This window comes from Alosa pseudoharengus, unplaced genomic scaffold (assembly GCF_046254945.1).
Source record: "Alosa pseudoharengus isolate Yale_2024_CS ecotype anadromous, Long Island Sound unplaced genomic scaffold, YU_APseudo_1.1 YU_APseudo_1.1_scf_1, whole genome shotgun sequence".
Classification (NCBI taxonomy): domain Eukaryota; kingdom Metazoa; phylum Chordata; class Actinopteri; order Clupeiformes; family Clupeidae; genus Alosa; species Alosa pseudoharengus.
This window is the reverse complement of record NW_027468564.1, coordinates 25,009,946-25,026,525: the sequence shown is the minus strand read 5'-3', so window position 1 is coordinate 25,026,525 and position 16,580 is coordinate 25,009,946. Positions and strand designations below refer to the sequence as shown.

At 41.6% G+C, this 16,580-nt stretch overlaps 1 pseudogene; it reads right to left on the bottom strand.

Annotated features, from left to right (window-relative positions):
• Nucleotides 1–996: 996 nt before the first annotated feature.
• The window catches only part of LOC143123348 (uncharacterized), a 685,973-nt pseudogene continuing 670,389 nt past the window's right edge, over nt 997–16,580 (bottom strand).

Below are 16,580 nucleotides of genomic sequence, written 5' to 3'. Positions count from 1 at the left end.
ATGTGCAGGTGAACTAGTGACACATGGAAATACCAAATAGAGCACTGCAACTATTTGAAACAATTGTTTTTGACTGATGTCATGTTCCTAATGGTCTTTCGATGTAGAGTAACTATATGCATAAATATTTAGGGTCAAAACCAATTGTTTTTGACTGATGTCATGTTCCTAATGGTCTCTCGATGTAGAGTAACTATATGCATAAATATTTAGGGTCAAAACCTATTGTTGTATATCGTAGGCCTACTCTTACTCAGAAGTGAAAAGGAAAGAGAGGATGCAAACTCTGGTCGAGTGCGCAGAATATCAACATGCTTCTGTTAAAGGAGAATTCCGGTGTGATTTTGACCTAAAGTGTTTTGAAACATGATACCGAGTGTGAACGTATGTCTCATTGCCCATCTCAGCTTGTTCCCTGCACTCCGAAATCTGTCGCTAGTTAGCCGATGCTACCAACAAGGCGGTCAATGGTGGTGCCTCGGCATCGGCATAGCCATGCAAATAAATCACTGTTTTACACCATTTACGAGGCTCAACGTATCTCCACACTTCATTGGTAGACTTCCAAGGGCCCTGAAATTTAAAACGAGACATTGAGAACTTTGAAAAAGCACTGGTAGTTTACTTACAAGACGATTTATACAGACAGTATCTTCTCGAAGTTTAGCGTTTGCAGCCATCTTGAATTTAGTCACGATAAGTCGAGCGACGAGTAAGAATGAACAGGTATGACAGAGATCAGATTCCAAAAATAATTCCGTGGAAATGCATGGATTCCAGTTGCTGCTACTGGAAGAAACTGGAATCCATGCATTTCCACAGAATTATTTTTGGAATCTGATCCCTTATCATACCTGTTCATTCTTACTCGTCGCTCGACTTATCGTGACTAAATTCAAGATGGCTGCTTTTTCAAAGTTCTCAATGTCTCGTTTTAAATGTCAGGGCCCTTGGAAGTCTACCAATGAAGTGTGGAGATACATTGAGCCTCGTAAATGGTGTAAAACAGTGATTTATTTGCATGGCTATGCCGATGCCGAGGCACCACCATTGACCGCCTTGTTGGTAGCATCGGCTAACTAGCGACAGATTTCGGAGTGCAGGGGACAAGCCGAGATGGGCTATGAGACATACGTTCACACTCGGTATCATGTTTCAAAACACTTTAGGTCAAAATCACACCGGAATTCTCCTTTAAGCAACGAGACAGACAAGAAAACTTGCGATACCCTAAAATTCGTCTAGGCTCTATATATTTCTTTAACATAGATATTTAACACAATTAGTCGATAAGTATTATAATGATAAGTAAACTGTTTTATATGCTTGCGATAGGTTTAGGTTTTTGCTGATGGCAATGACAATGCCAATGCCAGCATTTATCACTTTTGGTTTAAATTTGAAAACTCAACATGGGCGGTGGCAGAGAATTTGTAGGGGGTGGGGTATTATACGTTGCCACTGTTTCCACCAATGATATGTATCACTGTATTATCAACAACGCTGTTGCAACTACAGTGTTCGAACACCAGAGGTAGCGAATTGCTACACAGGTACGATACCTTCTGTAAACAGGTGTTGACGTTGTTTGATCACAAGTTGTGTTGTACCACAGTGGTTGAGCAACGTCGTTGCTTACTTTTCTAGAAACGCACCCCTGAACTGTTGGGTGTGGTCCGTAGGGATCACAGATCAACTATGGTCGGCTGCACCCCTATTCTTACACTGATGTTTATTCATAGTCGTTTTGTATCCAAAACTCTTACCACACTGACTGCACTGGTAGGGCATTTCTTTTGTGTGAACACGCTGGTGTCTTTTGAGATGTCCCTTCACATTGAAGTCCTTGCCACACTGAGTGCATTTGTACGGCCTCTCTCCTGTATGTATTCGCTGGTGTCTTTTGAGGTCTCCCTCTTGAAAGAAACTCTTGCCACACTGATTGCATTCATACGGCTTGTGTCCTGTATGTATTCGTTGGTGAACTCTGAGATTTCCCGCCTGACTGAAACTCTTGCCACACTGAATGCATTTATACGGCCTCTCTCCTGTATGAATATGTTTGTGAACTCTGAGAGTTCCCGCTTGACGAAAACTCTTGCCACACTGATTGCAGTGGTATGGCTTCTCTCCTGTGAGAGAGTAATGACAAGACTTGAGCTGGGAGCTGTGTTTAGGCAGAGGGCGGGACAATCTTCCGGACTCCTTCAGCTCTTTTTGCAGGGTCCAGCTGGACATGGGACTCCCTGAAGGGGCCATGGAGGATGAGGCGCATAGTCCTGTCCGTTTCACTGGGAAAACACAACACATGAAACAGGTCATGAAATAGATCCATTCCAGGGTTTCCTTTTCTCATGCTGGTCCGATGTCCAGATAGAATCCACATGTTTAGAAATAAATTAAGTCCGCAAATCAATGTGACTGTGACCCTCTTTTTTGTAACATTTTGTTTATGTTTACTCATTGTAAGACACAATATTACTTGTAGATGTACCAGCCAGGTAGATACTGGCCAAACCTAATCAATGCATTTCATAACTATTTTTAAAGTTAGCCTATGGGGGAGGCATAGTTGGTTGGTTGTCCCTGGGATGCAGAGCTAGAGTTTAGTTGGGTGACCGCCTCAGGGAAGAAGCTTCCTCTGAACCTGCTGTTTCAGGTGCAGCGAGACCTGTAACGCCTACCGGAGGGGAGAGGGGTGAACAATCTGAGGTTGGGGTGAGTCTTTGATGATGCTGCACACCTTACATAAGCATCGCTTGCCTTGGATGGCTTCGATGGAGGGGAGAGAGGAACCAGTGATGCGTTGGGCTGTTTTCACCACCCTCTGCAGTGCTTTTTTTTAGCGGCAGAGTAGTTTGCCATATCATACTGTGACACAGTTGGTGGGGATGCTCTCAATGGTGCAGCGGTAGATGTTTACAACAGGTGGACCTTCTTAAGTCTCCTCAGGATGAAGAGATAATGGTGAGCCTTCTTGATCATGGTAGGTGTTGGGGGTCCAAGAGTGGTCCACAGATATGGACACCCAGAAACTTTTCAATGATCTTCTCTTCTTTTGTGGCAACTTCTCTAAAACATTGCAATGGAAGTTGCAGTGTTTTTAAGCAGTTGTTGCAAAACAAATTGCTAGAGGAAGTGAAATTTGGAAAAATAGGTGCAATGTTTTTGGAAGATTTGGAAAACTGCAGACAATTAAAGGTAGGCAAAATCACACTAATGCTTGATAACCTACTAACCTTCTCTGATCGTGTTGCTTTGATCGCCCGGCCGTACCGTTTCGCACTTTACAACATAAAAAATCAGGCCTTACCAATGACTCAATGTGCTACCCAACTCCTGGTACTGACCAGAGGCACCTGGTGTTGGACTATGCAATATAAATACCAAATCTCACAACAGTGAAATACAAAGCTTTATGTAAACACTTATATTCATTAAATGTTAATTTCAGGTTGCAATGGACCACACAACCCACAGTTTGGTTTTGAGTCAAAAGTACACAGACACAGCAGTGCAGTGGTTCTCAAAGTTTTTCTGTCATTCCACACTTTAGAGGTGGGGAATTTTCAAGCCCCACCTGAGCCCATCGTCACGGCAAAATGGTAACGTTAAAATATTAATTTCGCCTTTTGGTTCCATGTTACATTTACCGCCTCGTCCCCTGGATCTGATTTTAATTCATGTCAGTCTGTTTATGACTCCTATTTTTGTGTGTGTCTATATTGTTTTGAATCATATGATCCTCTTTGTCAAAAAAGAAAAGAAAAAAAAATTGCGCCCGCCTCACACTTTGAGAACCACTGCAGTAGTGAAAGACGCACTGTCTCGTTTATTTAACCTATGCACAGTAGACTACAATACAGTACAGTTTGAATATTACAGTTAAATACCCCTCCCCAATGCAACAATTCAACTATTGGCCTCACAAAACCAGCACTAGCAGTTGCTAGCACCGTGCTGACTATGATCACACAGGCACAAGCGTATTAGGATTAGGCCAAGTAAAACTAAGGGGGCACAGCCTTGGTATTAGCTTGGTATTTCTTAGATACTGCAATTGACCCTCATGTTTCTCTGAAACTGAACACAGTTGAACCTGGATACTTTGTCACAAAAGTGTCAAAGTTAATTTCAAGTCATAACTCAATTTTGCCCAACAGCATAGTTACTGTGGTTTGGCTTTGTACGGAAGTATAGAGCAGGGTTCTCCAAAATTTTTGGAAATGAGGGCTACCTGAAGGACCCAAAATCATATGGAGGGCTACTCATTTGAAAAAAAAAGAAAATACCCTCAGCCCTCTTTGTGAGGTTAATCATTCTAAATAATATGTAATTTTTACATTTAAATTATCAATCAATGTATAATGCCCACTATTAAGCAACTGTATTTTCATTCAAATTAGCCTAAATAGTGAACAGACATGTTAAAAGCTTAGACATTTCAATATACATTTTTGTTCTAATCTCATTTTTAAAGAACAAAATGCATAATTTAGTTTACAATTTTTACCACTGCTCAAAATTCAATTGACAATCAGTTTTAACATTTCAATAGCAATCACCAACACCAGCCTAACATGAAGATGCATTTTACAGTGCACATCTGAAATCTCTCACATTAGGCCAAGTAGGCCTATAATGCACAGTCCTATTTCGTGGGCACTATGTTGGAGATTCCTGGTATAGAGTCTTCAGTGCATTGAGGTCCAGTGTGAGTTTGCTGGTGTACTTTGAGATATTCTATTTGACTGAAACATTTGCCACATTGAGTGCATTGGTGAGGCATCTCTCCTGTGTGAATACGCTGGTGTCTTTTAAGACTCCCCTTTACATTGAATTCTTTGCCACATTGAGTGCATGTATACGGCTTCTCTCCTGTATGAATTCGTTCGTGACTTCTGAGATTTCCCTCTTGACTGAAACTCTTACCACACTGACTGCAGTGGTATGGTCTCTCTCCAGTATGAATACGCTGATGAATTCTGAGGTTTCCCTCTTGATTAAAACTTTTACCACACTGACTGCAGGGGAAATGCCCCTCTCCTGTATGAATACACTGGTGCTGTTTGAGATTTCCCTTTTGAGGGAAACTCTTGCCACACTGCATGCAGTGGTATGGCCTCTCTCCTGTGTGAATGCGCTGATGAGCTCTAAAATTACTCGCTTGCCTGAAACTCTTGCCACACCAACTGCAGTGGTAAGGTTTCTCTCCTGTGTGAATGCGTGTATGTTGTTTCAGACTACTTTCTTGAGTAAAACTCTTCTCACACCAAGTGCAGTGGTATGGTTTCTCTCCTGTGTGAATGCGTTGATGAACAGCAAGACAAAACGAACGACTAAAATTTTTGCCACACAGATTACAGTGGTGGAGCTTCTTCTCTGCAGGGGACGGGGCAGATGGAGCAGCCTCAGAACTGAATACTGTAGACAAGTATGATGTGTCCTCCTCTTCCTAACACACAAAGGGAGAAATGCTGGGAATCAGATTCAGCACATTTGGCCAAAGGAAAATGTATCAACTAGTTAACTTTAACTATCAACCTAGCATTTGGTTAAATGCTTGTTTAATTTGGTTTGGAATTTGTTGTAATATTGGCATTAGCTTGGCTGATGAAATAAAGATATGATTTTATGATAATGGATGATTATGATTTGGATAACTATACTAGACATTACAAACATCGTAGACTTTCACCACTGTACCTGGACAAGTTCAATTTTGATGTCTTCAGCTGAAAAGACAGGGTGTTCAGCTCTGAGGTCCGATTTTTCTACTGCAGACGCAAACAAAGAAGACACTTACGTTCACATTGACCACAGCACAATAATGTAATGCGTGCACTCCTTCAGTAGGTGTCCAGAGACCCTTATTCCTCCTCACCTCGAGTTGAGACTCCTGAGTCCTGACCCTCACAACCGACGTGTATACGATTGTGCTCATAAATTAACAAGGCCTAGCAGAACTTTGAAATATTGGCCAATTTTTGAAAAATAGCTAGGTAGCAACGATTTTATTTTTTTTTCGACAGTGTTCGTGACTTTGAGAAAAAGAAAAAAGAGATTCTGCTTGAAGAGAAAGGTAAATATTATACCAGGGGGGCTGGATTTGGAGGGTTAGCTTCAGCCAATTAGCATGGCATTTGGTCGCTGACATTTTTTAAAACATGGTGTTCCATGGTTGCAACTTCTGTTGGGCACTGTTGTAGTGTTGGGCACGATTGTCCTCGTGCGTCCATGTTGGTAAAGCATTTCTGGAAGACGGCAAATTAAACTATTGGATTAAACTATGTATTCTTGACTTAATGCCTGTATGGTTTAGGTCAGGGGTGGGCAAACTGCGGCCCGCGGGCCGGATCCGGCCCGCCAAGCACTTTCATCCGGCCCGCGCTTTCATTTGGTTATCAGGCTGCTCGCTATTTTTTTCCTGCGATAGAGACGACGTTGGTTAGCTTTACTGCAAACTGCTTTTCACTCTCCTTAGAGAACATTTACAATGTCAATGTCAAAACATCATGTTAAATAAAGTTAGCATCATGTTAAACTAAGTTAACTCTTAGTTATCTCCTTTGCAGCAGATCTAACGTGAACATTATGCGATCCATTTAATTGGGAACGCGTCTGCACTCACGAGAGGGAGAGAGAGCCGCAGGTTCCAGCTGGCTTGTCAATGTTGATAATTGATATCTCCTTCTTATAAGAAACTTTTAAAAGGAAATCATGAAGGCAACAGTAGTTCCCACTACTGACCATTTAAAAACAGTGATGGCCCAGCCGTAGGTACAGCACTAGCCATAGCGGAGCAGGCAGAAGATCATTGAGAAATAAACGTGAATTAAAGCGACTGTCTTAAAGCGACAGTGCACAATTTATACATTTGTTAAACAGCATAAAATTAGCAGTATGTTTAAGCAATTAATATTTTAAAATAACTACTTTTCATACTAAATTATAGGCTATAAAAAAAATATTTTTTTATGTGGGGGGGGGGGGGGGGGGGGGGTTGTTGTGCAGCCCGCCGCCCAATTTTCAAAACCCAATGTGGCCCTTGAGCCAAAAAGTTTTCCCACCCCTGGTTTAGGTTGTATTATATCATCATGAAGGATCATGTAGGCATAACCCATGTCAACCCATGATTTAAAACAAAATACATTTCTATTCATTTGCTTTCCTGCAACGTTGGCATGATTATGCTATGTATTTGATTAAAATGCTCAGGCTGCCAGTTGAGGAAATAGCCAAATATCCAACAACCCTGGTCTAGTATATAAGTATAGATACGCTTTTGATCCCATGAGGGAAATTTGGTCTCTGCATTTATTCCAATCTGTGAATTAGTGAAGCACACAGAGAACACACAGTGAGGTGAAGCACACACTAACCCAGAGCAGTGAGCTCTGGGGAGCATTGAGGGGTTAGGTACCATGCTCAAGGGCACCTCAGGCGTGGATGTGGCATGAGAGAGCGGTGCTCAACCACTTCCCCCGCCCATATTTTTCCTACTGGTAGGGAATTCAACCGGCAACCCTTAAGTTGCAAGCCCTAACCAGTAGGCCATGGATGCCCCACAAGCCTGTCCCCTTTACTTTAAATAGCCTTAATAGTGTCAATTGAATAGGAACGTTTCTGATGTTCTGATGACAGCCGTTGCTTGAAATGCCTGGTTGCTCAAACCACACTACACCTGAGGGGTGCGCAACCACACTACACCTGACCTGTGCGCTTCTATCGGTAGCAATTTCAATTTGCAAAGTTCAATTTGCGTTGGCTTAATTTCAACTGCAAGTGTAGGTTTACCAAGCTGGAAATTCACACTGGGTGCAGCAAAAATCCTATGGAAGTACAAAGGTGTCATATGTTTTCAAAGCAAAATGGCATGTTGAATTACACAATTTGAATATTTAGTCATTGAAATAACTTCATAGCCTAGACATCTAGACGCAAATTACATTGTGAGCTCTTCTATCAGACCAATCAAATCGTGTATAGAGTCGTTAGGCGGGCTTAACATAATGATTGATGGGAGAGTTGCAACGGTTTGGCTTGAATTCCCTGCTACTTGAAAACAAATAAGATAATGTTGCTGTTGGCGAACAGTGTGACACGAGTTAAGCTTTTATTAAGTTGGCAAAAGTTTGAACTAGCCAACTAGCTCCGTTGCTGGGAAACGCATGGGACTCATAGCGCTGTCCTATTGCGTACAGAGGGAATTTGAAAGACAACCGATTATCCCGCCCCTCGGACTGAGCACTGCGAACGGTGACTGCCCAGACCCTACATTTTAATGTGGGTCTGGCTCGTCAGGCTAATAACTTCACGAATTCAGTTGAAAAAAAATCAGATGGAAAAAAATCAGGTCAACTTTCATGGCAAAGACCCCTACGTGTGTGCAAGAAGAAACAATGGTTGATACTTGTCAGAGCGTGGGAAGCCAAGCCCAGTTGTTTGAACCATAGGCTATACATAAAGTACACATTTTAACCATAGACTGTATACATATAGAACAGTCTATGGTTTGAACTTTAAAGCACATATAATTGTTAGCGCTCTTCTTCTATCTTTTAGGGCTTTCAGACATACGTGTAAGACCGGAGGTTCTGCAGATGTTAAATGGTTGGACCTTATGGTTGGACCGTATATCTGAACAACATAAATGGTCATATGGAAGTCCCAACTTAGTCGGCTGTTCTACTGCTCCCCTCCTAGTACTTCCTCCAGACTTAATGTAAATCAGCTGTGTCTAAACGAGGCGATGAACATGCGGTTAAGATTCATACCACATGGCCCCAGCTGTGGCGCAACTGGCTGGGGCACCTGCACCGTACGCTGGCGACCCGGGTTGGATTCCCGCCCCTTGGTCCTTTCCGGATCCCACCCCTGCTCTCGCTCCCATTTGTTTTCTGTCACTCTCCACTGTCTTATCATTAAAGGCATAAAAAGCCCAAAAAAATATACTTAAAAAAAAAGATTCACACCACGTGAGGGCGTGTCGATGACGTTTCTTTCATGCGTCCATGTAACGGGAGCACTTAAATGCCAGGGTCATGTTGGAGTGCACTGCAAAAAATTAAATCTAACCAAGTGTTATTAATCTTATATTAAGATCAAAAAATCTATTTGGTATCATTTTTAGTATGAAGAGACTTACCTAGTGCTCTCTCAAAATATCATTTTGACTTCATTTAAGAAGACTTTAACTTATTTTAAGGAGTCTTATCAAGACAAATTTACTCAATGCTTTGGCAGACAAATTTGCTTGTTTTCAGGATGAGACGTCTTAAAAGAAGTCAAGCTCTTCTTAAATTAAGTCAAACGATTTTACGAGAAAGTGCTAAGTCTCTTCATACTAAAAACAGTACCAACTAGATGTTTTGATCTTGATATAAGATTAATAACACTTCTGCAGTGTGGCATGGGGGGAGAGGATGCTTTTGGAAAAATAAAACATGAAAAAACGAATCACTTCACCATTATGTTAGTATTTTGTTTTGTTGTTTAAAACGTTAGATAGATAGATAGATACTTTATTGATCCCCAAGGGGAAATTCAAGTTATATATGGTGGCCTTGAAGTCTGAGTTACTGAACTGGCTGGTACCATAAAGCCTACAAGTTTGTGCATGCTCTCTCCAACGCAAACAAGATTTGGGTTCCGTAGCCAAGTAATTCTGCTAAATAACATTGAAAACAGATATAAATGCATAGGATACAAATACAAGGATACAAGGAAGTTTATTGTCACATGCATATAGTTACTGGAAGTAAGAAATGCAGTGAAATTATGTCTGGTGTCAGCCTTTATGGGGGGGGGGGGGGTAAAAAGTGCAGTAGAAGAGGGGTTTAGTAGATTAAGTGGCAAGGGCTGCATAAGAAAGGTGGGGGAGGGGGGGGGGCACCAACAAGGAGCACCCAAGAGCAACAGGGGCAAGGAAAAACTCCCTTACCAAGGAAGAAACCTTGGGCAGATCCACGGCTCAAGGGGCTAACCCAACTGCCAGGGGTCTTGGTGTGTGTGTTGGGGGGATGACAAGGGAGATGGGATAGTGTGCTGTGTATGTGGTGTCACGGACTTGCCGGGCTCCTCCTCCTTGTTGCTCTTTTCCTGTCTTGCGTCTCCTCTACAGGTGGGCCAATTCTTTAACTTAAATAAATCCATATTTTTATACGGCAAAATCCGCGTGGTCTTCCCTCTCTGGTTACATAGCCTAGTAGGCAGATTGTAACAGATTGGGGGCTCTTGTCCGGGATATGAAACGACATCGGTAAATATGCATTTTTTCTTTAATTCTTTAATTATTACGGTTTGTATAGCCTAGGCGTTGGAAATTGTTAAAACACTTTAAATATATTAGATCCATGTTTAGTTGCGTCTGATTTGGAAAGCGCTGTATACCGATCCTGCGAAGATCCGATACTAGTTCATTCTTTAAATGCGTGGCTTTGAATCATTGGGAAGACGCATGTGGATTAGTTAAAGTTAATTGTGTTCGGAAGTTTTGTTAGTTTCATTGTTGGTGCGTGAGACGGGTAGGAATTTGTTAACTAGTGCCTTGGCTGTTGATTGAGCCAGGTTGAAGAATCTGCGGTGGGCCATTGTTTGGTAAGTGTGGGCCTGCGCTGCGAACAAGATTTGAGTTTATTGATAACGTTTTGGATAACGTAATTTTTATACGGCAAAATCCGCGTGGTCTTCCCTCTCTGGTTATATAGCCTAGTAGGCAGATTGTAACAGTGGGGAGAGGGCAGTGTGCAATATGTGTGTTGGAGAAGCTTCCTCATGAGACAATGTGCTGTGTATTGGGGGGGGGGGGGTATGTATGATGTATGTGAGTAATGACAGTGAAGATGTGTGTGTGGGCGGGAGGGGAGTGGAGCAGTGACTGTGTGTGTGTGTGTGCAGTGTGTGTGTGGGTAGGTGGGGGCAGTGTGCTGTAAGTATGTAGAGCAGCCATCACCAAATGGCGGACCGCGGTCCGAGTCCGGACCGTGGCGTGATCCTATCTGGACCCAGACCATAATAGCCTAATTTAGATTTTCACGTAAGATATCAAAGCTGCGCTAAATGTTTCGTTGGTTAGGATAACAGCATTTACTTCAGGAGCTTCAGGAACCATCATTTCGCTTGCTGCTACTCAGCCAGTGAAATCTGTGAATTCTGATAAAGTCGAATCAGTGAGTAAAGTAGCCTACTATGGAGAAGAGACTGATAGCCTGAAACGAGCGAGGAGAGGAGACGGGACGAGAAACAATCAGATGGATATCTAAGTTAACGATAAGTAAGTTATTTTCAAATCATCGATTGCTCAAAGAGGAGAAAGCTAGACAGCGAGAACAGAGCTTTATATAACGATACAGGGGCAATACCACACAAAACTGTCACGTCCATAACGCCAACTAAATATGGATGTGACAGTTTTGCGCGGAATTGCCCTGGACCTCTTCTATATATTCTGAGACAGGCGATTTTAAGCGCTAATTTGAAGCACCTCTACTAGACAAAGCATATATTTTGAGCAAGCATAGGGTAGGCTAGGCCCATTCAACAGTGAACTGAGACCACAGAATATTTTACGATTTAAGAAGGCAATATGATTGATCCACCACAATCTAGTTAAGCCTACAGTACGCATTCACTGCCCAACAACGTGATATTCCTGGGTTTCCAGGATTTCGGGTCAACATAAAAAAAACTAAAAAAAATAAATTAAACTTGCTGATTAATGGGTTCAAGGAACCAGCTGTGGAATATCCATCCTTGTCTCAGCTCAAATTTTATTTTAAGTTCACGTTAAGATCTTAAAAATAGCCAAGGCTACTTAGTTTTTCTCCCCAATTAGGCTACTCTTATCTTGCCTTATTTCGAATGTTGCCTTTTAGGCTACTTATTTTATTTCACATTAAACATTAGGCCTAGGCCTACAATCTTCTATTTCTTGAATTTCCTCTTGGGGATCAATAAAGTACCAATCTATCTATCTACAACTAGGCTCCATCCATCCATCCTAATATTATACATACATACATATACATAGCCTAAACACGCACGTTAAACATTATGATGCTCCGGACCTTTGCTTGAGGAAATTTTCCGTAACTGGACCTCGCTGAAGATTAATTGAATACCCCTGATGTAGAGGATATGTGTTGGAGAAGATCCTGTGACAATGTGCTGTGTATGTAGGGAGGGGGGGGCAGTGTGCAACAAGTATGTAGAGGAGGCTTACTGTAGCAAGCAGTCTGCTGTATGTATGTGTGGTGATGACAGTCAGTGTGTGTGTGTTTTTTTTGTGTGTGTGTTGGGGATGGGGGTGGGGGGGGGGGGTGGGGGCAGAAAGGCTAGGCAATCAAGGACATGGGTAGATAGATGGAGGAGAAATCAAAAATAATAAATAAAAAGTTCTATGGAGATGTGCAAATGTGAGATGTGTGTGTGTGTGTGTGTGTGTTTTGACGTGTGATGAAATAAGAAAATAAATAAAAGGTCTGTAGCATAGAGAGAGGGATGTAAAAGTGCTAAAAGTCATGTAGGTGTGTGTGTGTGTGTGTGTGTGTGGGGGGGGGGGGGGGGGGTCATGAGGAGTGAATGAGTGCAAAGTCAGTATAGTGTGAGTTCAGAGTTGGGAAATGTTTGAGAGTGCTGAGGAGTGAATGCGTGCAAAGTCAGTATAGTGTGAGTTCAGAGTTCGGATGGCCTGGGGATAAAAACTTCTTCTGAGTCTCTCAGTTCTGGCTTTGTGACTACATAGGTGTCTTCTTGATTTCAGCGGTAAGAATAATCCATTGTTGCTGTAGGTCAGCTTCAAGTGTGAGCACTTACGTGACTACTTCAAGTATTAGCCTATGCACAATAGATTTTCTTTAGCCTACATGTGCACTTTGTGTGCATTGAGGCTTATTTACAGACACACCATGCAATAGATCACCTAAAAGATTTCACAACTGCACGTGTACATAGAATGTAGTATCATTTACAACAGTTGGCAGAACAATATGCATATAGGGTGATAAAGCCTTCCAGCCCCCGTTTCCCTGGTAAAATACAGAAAAAAACTACACTTGTCCCCACTTCTGCTACTAGATGAAGCATCAAAATGTTACTGACATTATTGCCAAACTGGAATTGTTCACGAGTCGATCCTCCACACCCTGCTTTGCTGTTGACGCTGGGCAAACTGTATAAGCACTGCAGCTCTCTTTCTCCAGTAACGGATTTGTTCACGACGACATTCATTCTCATAATCCTTGGAATTGCCTGTAGGTCATGCTCCAATCTTTCATCGATGCCATTGTGGATGTAACAACAACAACCCAGATAGCAAGAGGGTGGCGGACCGCTCTCGGTCCTTTGGGGGCATAGCTGGCGATCTGCTGGCATTTTGCTCATCGATTCTCTGGTGGTCCGCTGGCAGGTTGCAGACAAATGGCCCAATATTTTGCCACTATTGGTTTAAAATCTTTTTCATTTGTTCAGTTATACTCGATATATTATTTTATTAACTTTTCTAAATATTCATGACAAGTTCAATTTAAAGAGATGGTGGTCCAACGGCGGACCACAAGTGGCACGCCACCAGCGGCATACCACCAGCGGTCCGCTATAGCTATCTGGGAACATTCAAAACGAGCGCGCTGTATTCACCCTACATTCACCCATGCTTGTAAACAAAAACAGTAGGCTAGCAGCTGTGAAGTGGGTTATTCACCGTCTCCCCTAGAGATAAGTGAGCAAAATGTTTTTGTCTCCGTGCATGCATTGTCGTAATCCGGCAGCGCTCCAGCTAGGTTATCTTAGCATAGTGAACGGAATCCTTTGTAGCCGGATAGCATGTCTTGAGTAAAAGTGAGCCAAAGAAAAAAAATCCCTAATTACCTCTTGTGGCCTCAGTCTACACAACGAGTACAAATGGCAATGCAGATTAAAACAAGGTGATCTCCTTGCCAGGTATTGACTTGGGGCGAAGCACAGGCAAAGCACTGGCACTTGGGCGCAGAGATTGTCTGTGCTGTAGCGAGTGAGAAAAGTACTGATGTGTTGTTGCATCAGTGTTTCCCCTAGAAAATGTTCTAGCAGCGGTGCTGTTGATCGTAGGAAGCCCCCCCCCCCCCCAAAAAAAAGAACATTTTGAAAAAATGATTCCTGAAATGGTGACTTCTGGTGGATTTTGTGAAAGAAATGGACAGATTGAGTTACAAATTATGACATAACCATCAACACAAGCATTTACAAAGCATGATTATTGCAGTACTTGAACAGGATTATTCATGTTTTTCTTTCACCTTTTTCATTTACATTATTAGTAATTAGCCACTGTACAACGGTACACTGTAGGCCACTGTACAAACTATTACTATTTAGAATATACAGTGCTGTGCATAAGTTAAGACATTTATTTATATAATAACATTTGTTTATTTACGATACATGATACATTAAAAAATAATTGATGTCCTATTTTTTTTTAATTAAGGCATTAAGACAAAAGGCAAAGTATTTTTTATTCCTCCCTTTAGTCAATTTCAGCATGGGTGTCTTAACTTTTGCACAGCACTGTATAAACTATATAGACTTCTCTTTCATGTCAGGTGCTGTGCAAGTCGAATTGAGTGCCTGTCACTTTAATGCCGTGACGGCTTGCTTGATTCTTAAGCTAACTTAGTAGCGTTGTTGTGCATGGTGCATATGTGGATTAAATTAATTATGTTTCCCATGTCATTTGGTAAAATAAATGCTCAAAAACTCGAAGAAAATCTATCTTGTATTATAGCAGATAAGTGTCTTGTATCATATCTATAATTTTGGTGAGCTCTACAGGAATTACAAACTATCTCAGATGTAAATGGTTGCGTATCCTATTACTCAAATTCAATTAAACCCACCAGTAGGCTAGCTAGACCTTAGTTTCACAGCCTAGGTATTAGCAACACGGCTTGAAATCATTGCCTGTATCACAAACAAAAACGAAACAATGCGTGGAATTTATCTGGGAATAGGCTACTGAAGGTAGGGGCAGCTATCTCGCTGGCGTGTTTAATTTGGTTCCTTGGTTAACATAATGTAGGCTACGTTTTCTTGCACAAAAATGCGTCTGCTAATAAACTTAAACATAAACACAAACAAGCGTGATCTCCTGTGGAATCCTGACTGCGCCTTCAACGTTAGCCTACTATTATTTGTTGACATGAAACCTGAACGAACGGCAGCTGTTCCTGAAGTTCACTTGCGTCTTTTTTTAGGCAACTTTTTTTTGCAGTGGCGCTTGATTTCCAGCAGCGGCGCTGCGCCGCTGATGAATACATTGTAGGGGAAACACTGTGCATGATATCTCAAGTAGCAGTGCTTCGCCTGTGCTTCGCCCCAGTATAGTCCCGATATCTCTGCGCCCAAGTAGCAGTGCTTCGCCTGTGCTTTGCCAATTTCAAATTTTTTTGGCTAAAGTAGATAGCCTAGCATGGGCCATTGAAATGAATGGGGACGGAACTTAAAGTCACTCTCTCCAGTTATATATAATACCTCCATGTATTTTAACAATTCTGGCAGGGTACGTAAGCTGATGACCGCAACTGTGTGTGTGTGTGTGTGTGGCTCTTTTCACCCCAGCACTTCTTACCATTAAGCTCTCCATTGTCAGCATCTTCTTCTTTAAATCCAGAGACCGGACCATCACACGAGACCTGCTGAATCTGATCATTATCATCCTCCTCCTCTTCTTCTTTAATGTCTGCTGCTGATGATATTGGCTGTTCTGTTTGCTGCACTGCCGAATCATCCTGAGCCTCTTCTTTAATACGAGACACTGGACCCTCCAGCGGCCTTGGACCCTCAGACAAGTCCATCTGACTCTGAACACAAGACAAGACAAGACAAGACCATCAAATACTGTATGTGTGTGTGCGTGTGTGTGTGTGTGAATACAGGTGGCTGTAAAAAAATGTAATATCATGAAAAAGCTATTTTTCCCGCAATATTTCAAAAAAAATATATTTCATATAAATTAATTACAAATAATGTGAAATAGTTAAGCCATTTTTTGTTTTAAGCTCTATGAGTATGAATTAAAGCTCATGAAAATCAAAAATCAGTATCTCACAATATTAGAATAAAGAGGTTATAATACAGAAATGTCAACCTTTTGAAAATAAGCAAACTAATCTGACTAATATGACTAATCTGAAATAGTTAATTTATGCACTCGTGGGGATTGGAATTGGGTCACATTTAACGTTTAACGTAACATTTAACAGTGTAAACATAGCCTTTTTAACGTTTAACGTAACATTTAACGGTGTAAACATAGCCTTTTAGCCAACTTCACATTTAGCCAGACAGGTTCTAAGTAATGTTCAGGTTCAACAGGATTGGCAGTCATACCTGGGTGTGTCTAGTAAAGAAACCAATTGTCAATTACATTTGGTTAATTAAAGTATTGGTCAATTTAATAACTAAGGGGGGAATTATTTTTTCACATAGGGCCAGGTAGGGTTGGATAGCTTTTTTCCTTCATTTACTCACTTCTGGTAGCTTGTTTTGATGCCCTGACACTTGCAAACATAGCGTAAAAAGTGTGGCAAAAGGTTTGTACT